Source organism: Thermobia domestica, chromosome 2 (assembly GCF_964235325.1).
Source record: "Thermobia domestica chromosome 2, izTheDome1.hap1.1, whole genome shotgun sequence".
Classification (NCBI taxonomy): Eukaryota; Metazoa; Arthropoda; class Insecta; order Zygentoma; family Lepismatidae; genus Thermobia; species Thermobia domestica.
The window spans coordinates 192,419,203-192,442,287 of NC_137455.1; positions in this window are offsets into that span (position 1 = coordinate 192,419,203).

The following is a 23,085-nucleotide window of genomic DNA, read 5'->3' on the forward strand; positions in this document are numbered from 1 at the left end:
TACTGAATTCTGAATACTGGACTGGTACTGGCCTTTGTCCATCCAATTTATAGGGTTCCTTGGGTGGCGGTGGCGCTGCTGCTCCGTTGTCATCTTCTGCTCCGTGGGAGGGGCTAGAAGCCGTCGTCTGCATGTGACTGCAGATCCATCTGGTGGGAGATCCTCTTGCCGAACCACGTGGTGGTGTTTGTAAACACTGATGCGTGGAATTGTTTGTTTACATCACATAGGATATTACACCCCATGGCTTGTTTGAAAAATAAGCCGAAGGGTTATATTTCTTTATATGAGGGTTGGCAACACCGAGGTATCATACAAAAAAATCACTGAAAACATTAATAACACTGGTAACACTGAAAAAAAATACATCACTTTTCGGAGCACTAGAAGATAGCGGAAGAAAGCACTAAACAGTTAGTCCCTAATCACAGGCAGGATCGGTGCATAGTATATGCCATTTCATTTCCCTCGAGGTAGGGCTGTTTTAGGCTTTTGGCTTAATACACATATATTTGTTCACTTATAGTGAGTGGCGTTGGAGCCTGTAATGTCGCTTGCTCCTTAGTTATATTATTGGTATAAAATGTGTCCATCGGAATTGGAGGAGATATATTTAAACGAGGTGTTTTGGATGTTCTTGGTACCGAGCTAAGACGGAGATATAGCTTGTATTAAATAATAAGAGTTACCAATACTAAAAAAATTACGATTATCACCGGGATATAAGGGTAATTTATAATGGGAAGTTTGTGATTCGAACGGCGTCATTTCTTGGTCACCCTGTATAAGGTGTAAAATTTCTAAAATATTTGCACTAAAACATGTATTTCAATAAAATAATCCAATTTTAAATGCCAATGATGATGATAATGATGGTCCTGAATTCCTGGTCATTCTGTATAATGTGAGAGAGGTCATAACTTTTGGAACATCCTGCACAATATTCAAGTTGCATAATGTCGATGACATTATGTAGTTCACAGAAAAAAAATATCGATGAAAATATAGAATTATAAGTTAGCTGTTTTTGTAAAGATCTGTTAGCTGTCCTTGTAAAGATCAGTTACCTCTTAAATGCGGAAATGCAGATCTCAGCATTCTTTTATTCAGTTCCAGAATAATGATTCAGTTTTTTTTTATAAAACAAAGAGGAAATGTTTGTATCACTATAAAAAGTGTTTTTATCTGTCTGAAGTGTTGTCTTCGTATTTTCTTTTTCCTAGTGGTGAGTGTTTTAAATCAAAGCAAGAATGATTAAAATATTTTATGCTATTCGATGTTCTTCGCCAATTGAGTTAAACGATTTAAATGCGTTTTTTAAGTCTTCGCTCGTGTAGAAAATAAAAAGAAGTTATTTATTCTTGCTCTATGTCCTCCTTATGTCCATAATATGGCCTAATTCTGTCTACTGAAATCTCCTGTATTGTTTGACGATATGAACCTGGAAATTTGATTTTATAAAGATAAGAATTAACCCTTTCAATGATTTCTAGAGGTCCAATATATCTAGATGAGAAAGATTCTGGTATCCTAATTTGACGATTGGGTAAAAATACAAGTGCTTTCTGTCCCTTATCAAAATTAGTTTGTTGATGTTTACGGTCGAAACATCTTTTCTGTTTGTTATAACTTGCGATTAAATTATCCTGTACGATCCCACGTATCTTATTCAAATTTTCTTTGTCGACGCATAACGTCGGAGTTGATGCTAACGCAATATCAGATATAGTCTTAGGTTCATATCCGTGCATGAGAAAAAACTTGAACATTTAGTTCCAGTCTGTACGAATGTATTAATTGCGAAGGTTATGTATGGAATTAGTTTTGGCCAATGATTTTGATTTTCCTGTACGAAAAATTTAAGAGCGTTCTGTATGATTTTGTGGAATGTTTCCACTACACCCAGAGTTTTGTTGTCATACGTTGGAGAAAATTTAAATTCGGAGTTGTATAACTTCGCTAGGTTCTGCAGCCTCTTAGCGTTATGTACAGGGTGTTTGTCCAAGTACAGGTATGAAAAAGCTCCGTATTTAAGAATAATGTTATATATAAGAAATTGTTCAATTTCTTCTGCTGTAATATTGTCTACAACTCTGGTTACACAGTATCGCGTGGACATTTCAATAGCAATTAGTATGTGTTTGAATTTTCCTTCTCCGATTGGAATTTTTCCAATTGAATCATACTACCAGGCTGTCGCAATCGGTTTGGGAGGATGATGAAGCAATTGGCCCGCCGGCTTAACTGGTAACTTCTTGAGTCTTTGGTAGAGATTACATGTTTTTATTCTATTGGCTATGTAAGCTTTCATATTAGGAAAATATTATTTCCTTAGTGCCGACTGGTATGTCTTATATACCCAAAATGTGGTGCCACTGGGTTGTTATGGATAGCCTCAAATCATTTGCCTGTTAAAGATTTTGGTATGCAAAGTAAATACAGCAGTCCTAATTGGGGATATTTCTGAGTTCTATGGTCCATTCTTAAGAGAAAAATATTTCGCGTCTCGGAGTGTAGACAATTTATTAGGCTCTTTATTTTCCAAAACAGTAATGATGTCTGAAAATGAAGGATCCTTTGTTTGTTCATCCGCCAAATTGGGTAATGTCATAGGCTAGTCAATTTGAAAGGTGTGTTCCAATGAGTGGGAAGCAAAGACTTTAGCGTCTTCTGTGTCGGAGAAGTTATCAACTTCTTGATTCTCGTCCTGTTGTTTATCATGCTTGTCTTCTAAGCGGCTAAAAATGTCTGCAGGATGTTGCTGACTTTTAATGTGTTGAATTTCAAAATTGTAGTCCGCTAAGAATATTTTATAGCGGCTAAATTTCCCTACTTTGTTCGGCTGGGTGTTGAGTGAAGCCAAGCATTTAGCATCTATAAATAATTTAAATTTTCTATTAAGTAAGAAATATCGGAATTTTCGCAGGACATATATCAGCGCATATCGTTCTTTTTGCCATGTTGAGGCACTTCTCTCGCTTTTGGTAAAACGCCGACTACAATAAGAAAAAACACGTTCGTGATTGGTTTTACTATCATAACAAGCCAATATGCCGCCTGCGGAGGTTGAGGATGCATCTGAATATGCTCGGATTTCCAATGATGGATCAAAATGAAACAAAGATGGAGCTTGTATAATATCCGTCTTAAGCTTTTTAAATAGCTCATCATGCTGTGTTGTGCATTTAAATTTTGAATTTTGAATTCAAAAGAGTTTGAAAGGGTTCCACTTTATCCGTAATATCTCTAACATGTACCCTCAACTAAGAGCACAGTCCTAGAAAACTCTTCAAAGTCTTTTAGCGGTTGGTTTCTTAAAATTTCGTATCTTATTAGCAATTTTGGGTAAAAATTTGATTTCATTGCTAGTTACTGTAAATCCCAAAACATCCAATTCCGAGTATAATAGATGGGTCTTATTCGGCCTTGCTCTGAAATCGTGGTTTCTTAATTTTTAAAGAGCAATTCCAAGTCTGATAGTTGCTGTTTCCAATTTTTGCTCCCTATTACGAGGTCATCTGCGAAAGCAGTTATGCAAGGTGGTAAACCTTCCAAAAGCATGCATACCGCTATACTTAGGGCAGCTGATGACGTGGTATGCCCCATAACGCAGCGTTGGAATTTATACGCCTCCCTAGTATGATTAAGCTCAAAAGATGTATTTTTGACTTTTAGGATGAAAATAATAATAATAGTTGAAAATAATAATAGTTGAAAATAACCGGATTTTATATCGATAGTTGAAATGCAAGTACATGTAAAATGTTTTCTGTGGATTGGAAGGGAATGCTCAAATACTGTGTAAATTTATTGCAAGCCTGTACACTCAGAATTAGGCGGAATTCCGAAGTATTTTGTTTCTTAACTATAAGAAGTGGCGAGGAATAGGAACTGTCACTAGCCCCATTAATAATATTGGCGTCTAAAAGTTGTTTAATTTGTAAATCAATTTGTGCTCTTACTGCCAATGAGGTGATCTCTGATGAAAAGAGGCTCCTTTATCTATCCTTATCTTATCTACATAACCACGAAAGTAGCCAATGTCAGTTGGTGTATAAGAAAAGACATTCCTGTATCTAAAAAGTAGATCATGTACAGCTTTTTTCTGTTGACTAGTTAAATTTGGATTGATGTCGAATAACATCAAAAAGTGAGTTGGTCTCTTCTAGCCTATTCTGAATTTCTTGTTCAGTTCTATAAAATGTTTCATCATTTTGTTCACCTTTTTGGCAATCACCCTGTAAATCTACTTCTTGAACATTATCTTCAACATATGCAATTGGTGTGTTCTTTACTAACGTTACCGGCCTAGTAGTAGGATTTGATATTAATAGAGTGAAATTATTCTCAGGTACTTTAGTAGGCAATGTTTGTAGTCCGTATTTGTCCAGAAAATTTTCTAATGGAGAGATAAAAAATATTCATTATCCTTTTGCCGATTCTTGGCATTAATTGGTAAAAAGAAATGTGACCTGGCTGGTATGGTAACCTTTCTAGTTGTAAAAACATCAGCCGACTTGTACTGTTTTATTGTATGCATAGCGCTAGCAGATAATTTTTCCTGAGTATCAACTTCAATTGGATACCGCGAAAACCGTGGTTTCTTGTATACCGATAACATGTTATTCTCTAAGTCAATTTTGTTATGTAATCGATTTAGAATGTCTTCACCGAATAAAGGCAAAAAATCTCCATGCTGTAAAATTCTGAAATAATGAGAAAATGTTGTTGAGCCAATTTTGAACTTAATCAAAGCTATATAGCGTAAATTCACGACGGAATTCTCAATTCCTCATGGATTAGTGCTAAATGGAATCAATTTTGTGTTTGGAGGAAGCCACTTTTTAGGCCAAAGACTCAATGAACTGCCAGTGTCAATGATTGCAGGATGTTTTTCTTTATTAATTGTTACATTAATTAATAATTTATGTTCCTGATTTAACATTTTAATGTTTCCCTTCTATCTGATAATGGAGCCGCTGCATAAAGTAATGTATTTGCCAATTTTTGATGTTCATTAATTTCCTGACTTTCGGCCCTCAGAACATGTTCTTGAGAGGGTTTGTCCTGCCCCCTCCCCCTAGGCGTTTCCCTGCTTAGTATTTTTATAACGTATGCTGGAAGAATGACCCTTTTTTATAGCATGTGCCGCATACTGTACTGCTTTATCGGGTGCTTTGTCCTATCTGTTGGTGACTCTTGGTACTATTTGAATGTATATGCCATGCATGCATAGATGGAGAAATGCCCATGTAAAAAGGGACAAAAATTTAAGTAACCCTATTCTTTTTTACGCGGTTTTCAATACTAAAACACCGTTTTCTCGAAAATGCAGTTTTGTGACATTCCTTCTTTTTTCCTTACCCTTCAACTGTTTCCGGCCTAGCATTACTATTATTATTTTTATTATTATTTTTAGAATGTTTTTAAATTTTCATTTCTGTTCTGGTTGTTAGGGCGACCTCTCCTAAATTGTGAATTCTTTATAGCATTTTGAGCTACCAGAAGAGTTAGTTCAGCAATTTGATTTGCTAATTTAGTGAAATCTAATGAATTATTTGCACTAGAATTAATAGATGTGCTAGGCGCGGGGAATTCGGGAGGGGGATTCGGATTAGCAACTTGGAGGGACGGATTTGGAGGTAATTGATTTTGTGATGCACCCTGTAGCAATGGTGCTGAAGGTGTAGGAAATACTGGGGTCGGATGTTGGTAGTAATTCCAATTAGGTGTTGGGTTACATAATGGATAAATCAGTTGTTGTTGTTCATGCACAGGGAAGAAAGCACCAGCGATTGCTGATGAGTTTAAATTGCTGACTGGTGAATTATGATCACAGAGTGAAATGTAAAATTAGAAATAGGAAAAAGAGAGAAATAGATGCACGTGTTAAGAAAGCGTATAAGAAGTGTAGAAAAGGGAAATGTAGGTATTCGTCATCTGATTCTGAATCAGAATCTACGGTTACTGACAGTTCTTCGGCCGAGTCTGAGGACAAGATTACGTCACATACGCACAAGAAAAATAAAAGAAAGCAATTAGAGAATTAGTGGAGAAACAACAACACAGAGCTGAACATTCGGAAACTCAGAACACAAACACACCTTCATCATCATCTCAAAGTAGTGAGGTTACATCTTCCATTAACCAGTTACACAAAGAAATAGAAAAATTGTCGCTGAGAATCGAAGGCGGTTCTTCAGATTCGCAAAAGTCAATTACTCACTGTGCGCAAAATAATTCTCAATCCCATCAGAATAACAGAAATAATTTTCGAGGTAGTAAGAGAGGCAATTTTAAGAATAATCAGGGTAGAAACAATACTCCATACAACAACTTCAGAGATAAAAATAACAATTTTCGAGGCCGTGGTGGTCGTGGAAATTTTAGATCAGGACGCGCAAATTATCATAACAATCAGTGTTGGTGTCACCATATTAATGTGTCTCATGTACAACAGGTACCTAGTTTTAATCAAATTCAGGATGTACATCACATGCAAAGTAATGGTATGACATGTTATGTTCCTGTACAAAACCCTTCCCAAATGAATCAGGTACAGGGGACTCATAATTTAAACTGACAACGTCTGTACATGCAGACGGTGGATGTACAGAAAACAAGAAAAAGGGCCCACCCGTAGAGATTAATAATACTGGTGTACACCGTCAATATAAACAAAAGAATGTTCAGGGAGAAGAGATACAGACTCCATTAGGAATTGAAGGGGACATGGTTAGATTTGCAATACAATTGAGAAAGAAACCATTAAAAATAATTGCAGATACGGCAAGTACAATATCAATTATAGATAAATTATTGTTATCTCCTAAAACTAAATTGTCACAGGAAATTACGAAAGTTGTTGGTGTTTCATGTGAACATATAGAGCTGAAACACACAGCCATAATCAAATTTCTAATTAACGGACGATCCTTTCATCACAGGTTCAGAATAGTGGAAAATTTATGTCCGAAAGCTCTTTTAGGAAATTACTTCTTTATTTTTCATAACGTCCTTGTTGATTATCTCAATAAGATGCTATCTTTGTTTAGATATGGAAAGCCTCCTCGCAACACACAATAACAAAGTAATACAAGTCATCAGGTTTCAGAGCCAATATTTTGTTTATTGGCAGAGGCATATGATCCAAAGTTTGTTTTTCATAAGAGGACGTACCTTCCTCCAAGAACAGGAATAATTGTTCCACTTAAATGTATTAATTCGAAATCAGGTCAAGAAGTGATTTTAGACCCAGACATGTCTATAATTGAGAAACTAGGAATTTTAGTTCCGCGAGCTATTTTAAATAAAAACGAACCTGTAGTTGAAATTATTAACCCTTTAATCACAAAAGCCGTTCTTCATAAGAATTTTGTAATCGGAAAAGCAGAAGATGTTCAAATTGAAGAGTCAAATCAATGTTGCCAATCAATAGATGAAAATTATGTGGATGAGGAATTATTACGGGAAGGACAACAGTTATTTCAAATTTTTAATTAAATATTAGTCAAGATGCCAGTCCTGAATATAGAGAAACAGTAATTGACCTCTGCTACCCCTTTGCTGATGGTTTACGTTGAATCCTAACAGGATCGGAAGAGCAAGACATTTTCAATGTAAAATTGAACTTAACACAGAAATTCCGTTTTCACGCAAACAATTTCCAATTCCACATGCACTGAAATCGGAAGTTACGCAATTTATAAATACGTTATTGGAACAACGGGTGATACCTAGATCCTATTCACCTTATAAGTCTCCGGTTATGTTTCTTAGGAAACCGTCGGGAAAATTGTGCAAGAATATTGATATGAGAGAATTGAACTCAAGAGTTTTGTACCATAGTGTTAGTTTACCTCCTCTCAGTGAAATACTGTCAACTATGTCAGGACACTTGTACTACGGATACTTGGATATTTCTAATCCCTTTTTCGCATTAGAATTAGAGCCTCTATCAAGGAAATTTACATCATTTATCATTCCAAATCTTGGAAAATTCGAATACCTTCGTATGCCACAAGGTTATGTAAATTCTCCTTTTTATTTTAATACGTTCCTATCAGTTGTACTAGCTAATTTACAGCCCGACAATATAGCCTTATATGTGGATGATCTATTTCTATTTTCAAATTCTGAAGAGAAATTTGTAGAAGTTGTAGAACAACTGTTGCATAGACTGAGAATCTATGGTTTAAGAGTGTCGGTAGAGAAATCACAGTTTCTCATGAAATCAATCATAGCGTTGGGACAAAATTTTAAAATTTGGGTTTGAAGTTTCAGACAGAATTTTGAAAACTATTGAAATTTGTCCTCCACCTAAAAATACGAAACAATTACGATCCTATTTAGTGCTTTGTAATTATATTCGAAAATTTTTGCCCAATTATGCAGAAATCACGGAACTGCTTCAAAAGCTCTACGTAAACGAGTAAGGTTTGAATAAACTTTTGAAACAGAAATTGCTAGTAGCCCCCGCTCTGTCACCGTATGATCAAAACAAACCTTTGTCCTTGCATACTGACGGGTCAAGGACCGCAATTTCTTCAATTTTGCTGCAGACAGATGATGCAATTTCAGGTAAATGATATGTTATCTCATACTGTTCTCGTTTATTAACAAAATCAAAGAAAAACTGAGTGTTTTAGAAATTGAACTTCTAGCAATTATAGCTTCAATTCGAGCATTCCGTTACTTTCTGCTTGGAAGACATTTTGATCTGAAGACAGATTCAAGAACTCTAACATTTCTGAAGACTAGTAAGAATTTGCCACCAAAACTTTTGAAATGGTAATTTATATATCAGACTATCAATTCACGCCAATTCATGTAAAAATTGAGCTCAATATAGCTGACGGACTTAGCCGTTACACACTACTTCCCGTACAGCCGGGAGATCTTTCAGTAGAAAATAGCAATCAGGACAAATGTTTAGTGAACTTCACAGAGCCACAGAATATAGGCTGCTATCAAAGAGAGGACACATTTTTTGGAGATATTTATAAATATTTAGAAACGAGAGAAGTTTCATCAAACACTAATGCAGTACGAATGTCGAAATGCTAGAATTAGTAGATGGAAAACTTTACCGAATACATAAGTTCGCAAACGTAGCGAAACGTTTACTATGCATTCCCTTCAAGTTACAAAACATAGCGTTTGATATGATTCATAAGTCACCATTGGCCTCTGCTCATCAAGGTCAAACTAGAACATATGATATAGCTATGCTTTGCATAGAATTTATCTTCCACACATGAAAACGTTCATTAGAAACAAGGTTAGAATTTGCACATTATTTTTATTAAATACGAAAGTCACTAAACCTGAAAAAAAAGGTACCACAGACATATGCTCAATCACAGACCTTTCTCTACTATCCAAATTGACCAGGTAGGCCCTTTTCCAATGTCTTAAAAGCAGAACAAATACATTATCATCTCATGTGATCTTTGTACCAGGTATATTGTAGCAGATGCTTTAATAGACTTAACAGCAGAATCGATAGCTTACTCGTTATATCGAAAAGTATTTCACAAATATGGTCTACCAGAGAAGATTATTTTGGACAGATTTTCCGGACACCGTAGTAAAATAATGGCCGAAGTTTCAGAAAGGTTGGGAACTACATTGAATTTCATATCTGTCAATCAACACGAATCTTTAGGTTTGGAGGAGAAAACAGAAGACACCATTCAGCAAGCGTTACGACACTATGTATCGTCTAAAAGACACACATGGGACTTATTTTTACCAACACTCACTCTTTCGTTAAATAATGTTACAAACGTAATAACAAAATTTAGCAATTTCTTTTTGCTACATGCTTATCAGCCAAGGTCATTGTTGGAAAATGAATTTCAGACTCCAGTACAAAACATCGAAAACGCAGATCGCATTGAAGTTTTGAAAACGATAAGAGAAGAGGCTTATCAAAATATGATCAAGAATTATCAAAAGCAACTGGAGAAGTTTCTTCAAGAAAACAAGCAAACAAGATTCCAGATTGGGGACGTTGTTTTAGTGAAGGACCATCAGAAAAAGAAAGGGATCCCATAAGTGTTCAGTCACAAATATAACAAGAAAGCTACAGTTGTAGGTTTCACTAACAGTGCGAACAAAATCGTCATAGAATATCAAAATAAGAAGAATAACGTCAAACGTGATGAAGTGGACACCAGATCTTTAAAGAAGATTTCATCAGTAAGGGAAGAAGACGCTTTGACATAAACATCCATTAGCCTAGAAAGTAGGCAATTTGCTCAACAACACATGGGACGAAGAAAATTCTCCAAGATGTGCATCTCTGGAACCAATTAAACATCTACAGCTTAGAAATATTATGAATGATGTGATTAGCATCAAAGGACAAACGAAGACGCTAGATGACCCCCATAGACGCCGGTGGTTACACACGACGCCCAAAGGTGAAAAAAATTCTACTATCAACTTAAGAAGTTCCCACGCCGAAACTTTGAGAAAGTAAACCAGATTTCCAATCAACGTAAGATGACCACCAATTGAAGTGAAATCAAGAACCACTGGACAAATATCGAGATGGTAAATGCGAAAATAAGAGGATCATATGTTAGTCTACAATAGTGATATTAGGTCACTCTGGTGAAAGCCTTTCTTATTGATTTCTTTTGTTCACTCAGTAAGTGCGAATAGACTGCGCGATAACAGTCTTTCTTCTTCGGACACCGTGAGTGTAAGTGCCTTACAGTTTTCTTTTTCGAACACATAGGAATCAATACTCTTATTTTTCATCCCTGGGACTATTGTAATTCTTTGATAAGCTAGTTAGGCCGAAAACTTTCTTATTTCGCGATATAGGAAATTAGAGAATTTACTATTTATACATTCAACAAACTTTGCATTTTAAAAAATCTTTGAAGATTTTTTTTGAATATTTATTCATATTATTTTTAATTAGTCGTTATTATATATTAAAGTATACTACGAACATAAATTGCTTTAACCTATTTTTTTTCTTTCCTTTTGTTGCAGGTCCACAAATATGAATTACTAGTTTTGATAAACCATCGTGACAGTACAACATACACTAGCACAACAAGACCCCTTGACACAGAAATCGCAATTCACCATTGGAAATCTGGGCATAGCATTAGCACAGCGTGGACTGAGTATTCATGTCTCCCAGTATACCTATCCACCGTTGCGCATTCACTTTGATTTACAGTTCGACACGGTCAAAAAGAATTAATGCACACGATTCCACCAATATTTAGAATTGACTAAAGAAACAGATACCGAATTTAGACAAAAAATATTTAATCCCTTGTCATTTTATTATTTCTGAAAATAATTGTGTTACTTCCCAGTCTAAAAGAAACAAACTATTTTTATTTGCTTCGTTACTAGGACTAGGAAGCTTGGCCCTTTCTTCCTATAACGCTTATCAATTACATCGTCTAAATCACGTAGTAGATAACCTTGAATGTCATGCCAAAATCACGCAATTCGAACTTCAACAAATGAAAACTAATTTTAATAAAGCTCTTTCAATTCAGCATGACGTCATTCTCACCATTCAAGGATCTTTTGGATCTTTGAAACAGGCAGTGACCATACAATATTGTAATTTTCTTAGCCACGAAGCAAGTCTAATGGCTTTTATGACTGCATACCAGCTTCATGAGGGAATTTTTTAAACTTTTGCAGATGTTTATCAAAATATTCTTTCTTTTAGCATACTAGATACGGACCATGCAAAGCAAATAATTGAACAACATAGTCTATTGAAACATACTATTTTCAAACAGGACCTAGCTTTATTGTATTCGACTACTCATACGACACTTCTAGAATATAATATGGAATCGCAAGTTCTAACAGTACTTTTAAAAATACCCATTATTTTACCTATAGATGTACTTCCCTTATTCCAGATTTCAAATCTAGGTTATTTACATCAGGACAAACATATTAAATTAGAATTACCAGAAATGACCTACTTGAATGAAAAACAACTTTATCCTTTTTCGCATGAAAAATGCATTTGGAAAAGCTATCTCTTCCTATGTGATACAACTCAAATATCAACTACACCAGTTTCTAGATGTATAACTGATCTGGTGTATAGAAACACCACGCAATCATGTACCGTAAAAGTATCTCAAACGAACTCCAAATTTATTTATCTATACACCCCAGTAGGTATTTTGTTTTTCGCATTAACAACTCATCATGTTGTCTCTAGAAATGTCCAAACACCGGTTTATTCAAATTATTCAGACGATCAACACAGAGCTTATTTCTTATCTTACAATGATTCAGTGGTTGCAAATCAAATAATCTTAGATAGTAAACATACCGTAGAAGTTACATATCATCACAAAGAGTTACCTATAAATCTTTCATTTTCACAATGGGATGTAGGAAACCAATTTTACTTGGATAAATTACAGAACCTTTCTTCTCAACTATCGAATTTGACAGTGAACCCTACTATGCCAATATGGGCTCATTTTGATACTCATATTACTTATAGCATTATTATTTTATACTAGTAGGATTTGTATTACTAATTCTTATTGTAGCTCTAGTTATTAAAATGTACAAGCTGAATAAGATAGTAACTAAACTAAATAATCATATTCACAGGCCTGAAAATGATTAAAGAAATAATGAAATAAAATATTATTGAAACGTGAGTAGGCTATGAATATAAATTTTGCGAAGCAAATTTTTAAGTAGAGTCTATTTCATAGCAGATTAACTAGGCAATAGATATGCAAAGCATCCTTCAAAGAAACTAGTTAATTCAAAAAAGAAAGAAAAAAAGGAATATTTGGTAATTATTAAAATTATGATAACCATATTTCAAAGAAGAATGACCAAGGAACAACTTCATTTTCTGAATCTTTTTTTCTTTTGCCTTTCTAGGTACGCTCCACAATGCAATCATATACTTCCGTCATCCATGTAATTACTATCTTAGTAATCATTTTAAGAGTTTTGTCATTTATAATATACAAACTATTCAAAATTAAATTAACCCCAAATAATGTTTCAAATTCACATATTTAATCTGTCAAATATGTTTATTCAAAGACAGATTTACACATAACCCTAGGTTGTCCTTCAATACACCTCTATGATGACACATTAAATGAATATCCAACAATTAAGCCTTCTACGCCTACTATAGTTCTTAATGTTAATCAGGGGCGGATCCAGAGGGGGCGATCGGGGCGATCGCCCCCCCCACACAAGAGGAAACTCTTATTTTATATATAAATAAACCCATCCATAACAAGTTTGGAGCTCTTAAAAGTAGCAGTATTACCGCCGACCGCCCCCCCCAGAAGTCCGTCCTGGATCCGCCCCTGATGTTAATGGTATGTCAATGATTTCTTCCAACTTCATGTTATTCGTGCATTAAAAAGGGACTCATTTCACTACTTCTAAGTAATGGTGCAGACCTAACAGTTGTGCTTGTGCTTGTATTGCAATATATGTAAATGAATGTAATTACTATACGCATAAACAAAAGCACTAAATGATCACGCCTACACAACAGCATATCAAAATCATCAACAGAAGAACAACAGCAGCAGTAGCAGTTTCCCATAGATAATTTATCTCCAATGTCAGATATCAACAATGGACCATATGAACTGAGCTGAACAATAGGATCCCGAGGCATCTATGCTTGCAGAGTATTAAATATTATTACCAATTATCGAAGTGAGGACTACTGTGATAATGACAATTAAATACATATGACAGAATACATACCTCCAAGTAACATGTATTACGATATAGCAAGGAACAGACTACGAAAGACACAAACTCACACATAACTAGTGAAATAAACTGAAGTGCAGTGTTTTGTGACAATGTTTTTTTCTTCCTATCTTACAGACAGGATGCAGTGACATTAACCTACATTTACTGTAATATTACTTTTGTCAGCAGAATACTCATGTGATACAAGCAACATATATTCATGTTACTGGTTACGGACCATGCTGGTGATGGAATTTATATACATACATACGAGTCAAAGAAAACTTTACATATACAGAGCGTTCGAAGATTAATGGACGAACTTAATTATTTTCTTTTCATGTTTCTACAGGTGGACAGTAACCCTTTTTCCTTCTTCTTTTGGCACATAGGATCGTGCTCAAAATTTCGAGGCAGGGGTAATGTAAAGTATCAAAAATCCTCACATGTATTTTGTAATTTTATTTTGTTTATTGTAAAACAAGGAAGCGATATTCAAACTGTTTAGGAAAATAAAAACAGATAACATAAGCATTACACCACAATTATAGGAAGTTTTCCTATACAGAAATAACAAAGTAAGGCATTTCATAAAGGGACCTGAGCTAAGCTCTATGCTACAACCATGAAGCATCTGAATCCCAGAAAGGGGTTGTGCTGGTTGAAGACGGAGAGTAGACTGGGGAGTTAGAATTAAGATCGCATAGTGATAAGACATCGATTGGAGATTATCAAAGCTGAACTACCTGTGAGTATTACATCTATTTACGATGTTGGATAGTCATAATGGTTAAGTTTCTGTGTCATTACGATTTAGTAGATTTTTATAGTTAAAACCATTTCGAGTCCTGATAGCTTGTGGTGTGATGTCGAAATTATCAAAAAGAAATTGATTATTTCATTTCTTATCCTAAGAAGATTAGTTATATTCATCCTTGAGATGTCTAAATACACGGTGCTACAAATTTCAGATGAGCTACGCTCTGCCCCCCAAGTATAAAAAGTTTCTAAGATACTAAATCATTCCAGTTAGAAATTTGTAGCACACGTTAATGGTAAGAAAATGGTGAATTTCTGTGGTAGAATGAGATATATTTTAAATTATATGCTTACATTCTTAGATATCGCCATGATACTTGTCGGATATATTAGTGATATACCAAGGTTTATTTTCAGATAGTTTGCGTCTTTCTGGTGGGAGTGTTTCCAGCCAAAAATTAATTCTCTATTTTAGGTGAAAAAAATCAGCAATTTTTCCCTTTTTCCCTTCTATTATTTCCCTCTTGCTGGCTATATTGGAACAAACTTACCACTACGTGAAGGCCTCCTCTTAGGCCTACAGAAAGCACCATAAAAAGTTTCAATACGATAATTAGGGCGGCATATCTTTTGATTTTTACTTCTGAGGCGTTAAAAGTGTCAAAATTTCATGTGTATCAGAGATTTTTTCTTTCTCTCTTTGTATGGCAGCCAGCGACTTCAGGTTTTCACTATACCTTGTCAACACACCAAAGATGTTTCTTGGTATCTTGGATCGGTGTGGCTATAGTGGTGCCAGCTACAAAAATCTTGAAATTCGGTTAGGGAATTTTTGTAAATATTTACTCCCACACTTCCCTCAATAATTTCCCTCCAATTGGCAACACTGAAATGTAACTTACACCAAAAAATAGTCACATCCCTGTTGTAAAAGCAAGGCCTTAACCATATCAATCGGGTAAATAGTTTTTGAGCAATAAGTCACTAATTGAGAATGTAGGAAAACGCCAAAAATTACCTGGGACAATCAACTTAATTAACCCTCTGATTCCTTTAACTGAATGACCATATTATATTATTATTTATATGAAACGAAATTACGAACAGAACTACTTAAATAGGCTCACGGGAATATATATATATTCTCCCGTCAAATACATATTTTACCGTGCATACTTACGAAACAGCATTAATGGAACACAATGTTGGGTAAATGGAAGACAGCGTGAAATATCGAAACTCCCCTGAAAACATATAACATGTCCCGCCATTGACATGCAACCACATAAATTTTGGAAAGTCGGCGCCGATGATCATAAATATAATAGGGTGACAGTTATTCAGCCAAGCAGTAAACCATATACTATGGCCGTTAACCATAATTATAAATTAAGGTGAAAGAATAAATGGCACTGAGGTGTGCTAGACGTGACAACAATGGGTATAGCTATGGGATAAAATAGATGCGTGTGATCTTCTGATCCGGAGACAACTGTGGATCTGATAGAACAAGTTTCAGTTAGACAATAGGACTACTTTTCGTAAGATGGGATAATGCTAGGTAATACCGTGTGAGTGATGTAGTCCATGATGGAAAGATGATCAAGACTGTCAAGGGGGTAAAAGAGTGGTAGAGGGTAAAGAAGAGTTAAAGAAGGGTATGACGGAGAAGAACTTTATGGATGTAAAGTAAAGTGATGCATCGTGCCCATAAGTATGGGATGATGAGATTGAAATCGAGTGTAAATGTAGCGGATGCGTAAGGTTTCAAGATGTGGGGAAATGGAGTGCGGTCATAGAATTCGTGGATTGGACTGGAAAGGCGGACACAGAAAACTATGTGGAGAGCATGCCATTCGAGAACTTGAAGTCTGCTATAAAACGAGGGAGCAGTGGCAATCCAGCAATAAAACCGAAGGTTAGAACTGAGCGGAGAAAAGCTTTGTATGTGGTTAAGATCGTGCGCGTGTTCAACTCCCAGGTAGTACCAGTGAGGCGGTGTAAATATTTGAAGCGATTTGTAGGTTTTGGTGCAGATGGACTTGAGATAGGCAATCCATTTAAGATGTCTGTCGAAGACTATCCCTAAATAAGTAACGCTGTTTCGAGGCTGAAGAGGAACGTGGTCGACATGGATGTGGAACTTGACAGTATTGCGATAGACGCGAGAGCATTTGTTCACTGCAAAAAATATGATACTTCGTGTTTTGGAAGTATTTAGTTTCAGGCGCCAGCGTATGCACCATGAGAGAAATGTATCAAGAGCAATTTGCAAAGTTTGATTTATCTCTTGGATAGTATTAGCTGTTGGGAGAATGGCTGTATCACGGGCAAGTTGATGTAAACTAATATTGCCAGGTAATGTAGAAGAATCGGCCACTTGTAACATATATTAACAGAGAGAAACAGAATCCTTGAGGAACGCCGAAATACAGAAAAATACGATGTGAGACGTACTTGTTGATGGAAGTATAACTAAGGCGGTAAGAGGGAAAGTGGAAGATGAAACGGATATAACACACAGGAAGGCGAAAAGGGATGAGTTTGTGTACAAGACCAATGCGCTATGGCTTATGTAAAGCTTTTTCCAGATCGAAGAAGATTGGACAGGAATGTTTGGATGTGTTGATCTATATTGTGACGTGGGTCGCGAAGCGCATAAACTGATCATTAATACTGTACGAAGGCCGAAAGCCAGCTTGAGGAAGAGGAACATTATAAGATTAAAGGTGAGGAGTAGACGTGTGACAGTAGGATAAATTCACTTGGTCAAAATGTGACATTTGACCCTTAGGCCTGGCCTAAACCGGCCGAAACTAGTATGTTGCTATGCAGCAATAAGATAGTATACTTATGTTCATGCTCTTGGACGCCTACTGGCTGTATAAACAAGATGAAATATGCTTTTTCCTCTTCTTCTTCTTCTCGTCGTGTATTGGGTAGTTATTTTGGACCCCTGCCTCTCCTGCGAAGAGGGTAAGTGTTCACGGAAGCATATGAAATGTGTCCTTTGATCGAATTGATCTTAGTTACTAAAGTGAATATCGCATTTCATGATTTTTTGAAAACGTAGGATGAGAATTCGTATATGCAGGTGCCTACATACACATTGGCCTTGACGTGAGTGTCCATGGGAACATGTTTTGGTACCAGACTCTATGAAATTTGTCCTTTGATCGAATTGGTCTTAGTTGCAAAGGTGAATATCGTATTTCATGAAACGTAGTATGAGAATTCGTATATGCAGGTGCCCCCATAGACATTTAATTGGCCTTGGTTTCCACGAAGAACTGCATCAGCAGTAGCATCGAAATTTACCTGAGATGCCTGTATAAACAAGAAGAAACATGACCCTTTGGTCGTTGCTATGTGCAATGGCCATTTCTCAGGTCTTGAGTGAATAGCTTAGGATCATTTGATGAAAAGTAGCGAATGAAAGGATGCTGACGTCGGAAACGGAACGTAGAGCGCACACATATGTCTTTGTGTAGATCATTGCAATAGCAGTTGTTGCGAAGGAAGAAACGTCAAATTAAAGATGGCAACATTAATGAATTTATTAGATAAGCTTAATACGCCATCGTTGGGACCCTTTACAAAAATGCGAGATTTAGAGATTTGTGTATCATTTCGTATTGTAAACTGTGAGACAATTACAACGATATATAGCAGGAAATCATGTGTGACATTTGAGGGAGGCGAAAAAGTGATTTTACCAGGACGCTGTACCGAAAAATTGGAAGCAGATAATGGTGCATTATTAATGTATTTACAAAGTCGAAATGTATGTTTAACATATAAAGGAATAAAGATTAATTTATCTGGACGTAACATGCACGATCTTGAATTTACTGAATTCGTATTTTTATCGTCAGTGTATGGGAAATGTATAAACAAGATGATACATGAAGTATCCTCTTCTTCCTCTTCGTCCCCCCTTCATGCATGCACAGACATTTGTATGCATAGTGCAGTTATTTTGTGTTGATCAGCTACTGGATTAACATGTCTTTGAGTACTTGTGCATCAACTATGGATGCCAAGAAAGAGTACTTGTTAAATGTTGAATATGGTCTTAATTCAATGAAAACCAAATTAATTTGTATTGGACTGGATAGTGATACATTTGAGCCAGTGATTCGTGTTGGCAAAGGACTTGTGTTTGGAGTGAAGTTAAATTTGGAAGAGTGGGAGAAACTTGTACATTTGACCCCGTTTGTTTCGGACTATTTAAATTCTCAAGTTTAAATTACATTTATAAAATCTCTTGGCGAAAAAACGAACTGGTGGTGCGAAAACTAATGGGTGAAAAATTAGTGATGTTAGAGAAGAAAGAAACACTGTGTACTTAAATTAAAGTGATTGGCTTTGTTTCTTGTAAATATTACCGTGTATTGAACATGCTGTGAAAAACAGTAAAGCTTGCAGTGTTGTGCTAAGTGAATATTTTGATTTGTGTACAGATACTATTCGCAATCATGTACAATTGCTATGTCTTACACGTAGAGGACTTGCCGGAATTCATACATTTGTGGATGAACATCAGTTTTCTAATTGTATTTCTTGATAAGAACAGTGATGTGAACATTGGTGGTGAAAGATTAAAATTGGAAATGAAAGTATTTTGCAAACAAAAACTCATATATTCAATTATGGCTGATTTATTCGATAGTGTACAAATACATCCATGGTGGGGGGAGACAGGTACTCAACCTTTGGAGGGTACCGACGAAGTAGGCTTCTGTTCATAAAAAAGAAAATCGATTTGTTTTTTATTTATACTGAACAGTGTAGTAATAAATTTAAAAATAAAAAAGTGAAACAAATATTTTAGAAAGAATGAGTTTTGTGTTCGTTTTATACACTTCAATATGATATGATTTTTAAATTAATGTACTTATAATGTTTTGACATGGATGAAGCGAAACCATGAAAACGAGAATGTAGGTATATCTAATCAGAGATATGTATCAGAGGGCGGTGATCGGAAAAACGAAATTTTCCCGAATTTTGAACATGTGAATCTCTACAATAGGTAAATTTCTTGAGAAATGTGCCTATTGCTGAGACCATCATGACAGAAATGCTGCAAAATTTGTAGGCACTTTGGCGATCATCACCCTCTGAGATAAAAACCACTTTCAGTTCGAAAGTTTCTCTGTGTGTCTATCTATCTGTATATATATATATATATATATATAACGCTTTTTGTGAATGTCATAACCACCGTAATTTTCGGCGGATTGAGATCAAACTTGGCACAAAACATTAAGTGTTGAAATATCTTGAATGTGTTCCTTAGCCAGAATAATCAGATGAAAATGTTCAAAGTTGCGGCCTTTCAAACTCTTGAAAAGTTCCAAGGGAAACAAATTTCGCCCATAAATGTGTATTCACAATGTTTGTGACTTTTCTCCTTTCACTGAAATATTTGTGTGCAGGGACATATCCTCTTTTATTGAAATATTGTACCCGATTAATCACCTAAAGAATAATATAATATTATTTGAATAATATAATATTATTTGAAAGAATAATATAATAAATATGCTTTCCCCTAACACAGAAAACTGTAAATCATGTATTTCGATTTCGGGAGCGTGAATGGCGAGGAGTGTTATTTGATTTGCTTTTTAGTAACACATTGCATTGCAAATAGTGATAGGCAACATAGTGATTAGTGGTTAGTAAAATAATAATAATAATAATAATAATAATAATAATAATAATAATAATAATAATTATTATTATTATTATTATTATTATTATTATTATTACATATTACGAAAAGGTGTTGTTTGTGGAAATGCAATATCTTCCTCAATTCTTCATCAAACGTAATGATTGAAACGCCATATCTCTCTTACAGGCAAAATAATAATTTACATGGAGAGAACGAAAAATGGTATAGTGATGGGAGCAACGTTGAACAGTGTGCACTCATAGTACTCAAAAAAATAACGATTTCTATGCAAAAAGGAAGAAAAGACATTATCATGGGGAGTCATGGGGCCACGGCAGAACCTTCTTTGGGCAAAATGTCGATAACTTATATCGAGAGAACAGGAGGTGGTAGTGGGATGGGACCAACGTTGGACACCGTGGTCCCATAAGGCTGATCGAAAAAATATGAGGGGCCGCCAGCCAGCCTTACTTATTTCCATATGGTAATATAAAATTATATTGTGCGAAATATATGCACAAGTTAGCTAGTAATATTTAATATTATTATTGTTATTATCAACAGCGTCTTTTCATTACGTGTGCATGTTTGACATGAAACCAAAGAGAAGTTCCATCATTCGTAGAAACATTAATAGACAATTACTTTAACAGTGAAGGACGACGAAAAATACGAAAAGAGTGACTACCTGTAGCGAAAAGAAACTATTTTCTCTCAAATGGATAAAATATCAAGCAAAGTTAGATTTGAACTCGTGTGGCCGGCGCGAAAAGCCAGTGCTTTGTCCACTCACCCACTGTATCGTTAGGGATTACAACCACTGTATTAACAGCTATCACTTCCGGGGGTTGTATACTATGATCACCTGTTCCTTTTTGCTGGAAGTCGACAATGTTTGTACATGTAGAAGTTAAACCTACATGCTATGTAATACATGAGATATTTAGACCTACATGCTTTCCATATATTGTAATAAACGTGTCATGCTGGGAATAAGAAACAGAATTGCTTGGATAAAACGGAAATTATTGGCACCAGAAGAAATATTTATCTACGAGGCATGCGCGGTAACATAATTCAGAATAGTTACTGTTTAGTTCACTAAACGAAGAAAGAGGTATAGAAAGCAAACATGCCGCGTCAACGAGATCGATCAGAGTTGACAGAGGCGGAAGCAGATGTGTAGTAATACAACAACTTTGGTAAATTTGATAATTCGTTCTGTATCCTGTAAGATCGTATCACAACTTTACTGGAGAGCAGAGAAAGACTTCCTAACACTCTCATATAGAAAGCTTTACTAACCCGATCATTTAGATACAAATGGATGTAACTGTGAGTACTACAACTTGGATTTAACGAAAGCCATTTAAACATTCAGTGCTTTGCAGGGTTGTATATTCACTAAAAGATAAGACACAATACAATTCTTCATATTTCAGCTTCCAGTAGCTAGATACATGCAATTTCTGGTTAGATAATGAAACTGCTGTCGCATTTTAATACATGACGTATTGCAGGATACAAAATGCTTTGCATTATTTGTTTCTTTATAGACAGCTATTAGTTTAGTGTTCTCAAGGGTTGTGTGTAAACTAGGGATGGCCAATTCCCCAATTTTTACATTCCGGACACCCGAAAGTAAAACTGGACAAATTCCGGAATTTCGAAATATTTCGATTTTGGAAAATTTCGGAATTCGGAAAATCCGGAATTTAGAAATTTCTGATTTCGTAAACATTCCGGAATTCGGAAAAATCCTGAACTTTTCCGAATTCCGGGATTTTTCTGAATTCCGGAATTTTCTAAATTCCGGATTATTTCCGAATTCCGGAATTTTTCTGAATTCCGAAATTTTACCGAATTCCATGATTTTCCGAAATCCGGAAAATGAATTTCTCTCGGTTAATATGTATCGTGCCGGACATAAGTATTTGGCCAGGTAATGGCGACTGCCTTGAAACATATGCAGAGTATGGGAATTAAATCTGTCATATCTGTAGTTTCGTATGGAGAAGAGACAAACTTGTGAACCAAAAGTTAAAGAACAACTCAAGATATTAATACAAACTTTGCCAAAGATTATTCACTTATATAATCATAAAAGAAATACGAAAGACGTTTTCAATCGAAGAATTATAACATACAACTTTGCAAGCGTAGGCAAAGAAATCTAACGTAACCAGACTAAAGACTAATAGTTCATCGCGTAGTGATCGCGGTTCAGTGATCAAGGCATTGACCAGTAATCTGGGGGTTCTTGGTTCGAATCCACGTCGATGATTTTTCTTTACTTTAGGATTTTTGATGGCGATTGATCGCCGATGACATGCGTTTTATTATATTCAGATATATATGAATAATCTGATGTTTCAATACTCCAACTATCAAATTTTCAGAAATAATAATAGTAATAATAATAAACGAACAATAATTAATATTATCTCGTAAAAGATTAAAGGCTAGGAGCTAATTATCGCTCAGGTCATACCATTACGAGACAAGGAGCGTAAACATTGGACGATTGAACAGTGGAAAAACGTTGTGTGGAGTGACGAATCACGGTATACAATGTGGCGATCTGATGGCAGGGTGTGGGTATGGCGAATACCCGGTGAACGTCATCTGTCAGCGTGTGTAGTGCCAACAGTAAAATTCGGAGCTGGTGATGTTATGGTGTGGTTGTGTTTTTCTTGGAGAGAGCTTGTACCACTTGTTGCTCTGCGTAGCACTCTCACAGCGCAGACCTACATTGATGTTTTAAGCACTTCCTTGCTTCCCACTGTTGAAGAGCAATTTGGGGATAGCGATTGCATCTTTCAATACGATCGAGCATCTGTCCATACTGCACGGCCTGTGCCGGAGTGGATACACGACTATAACATCCC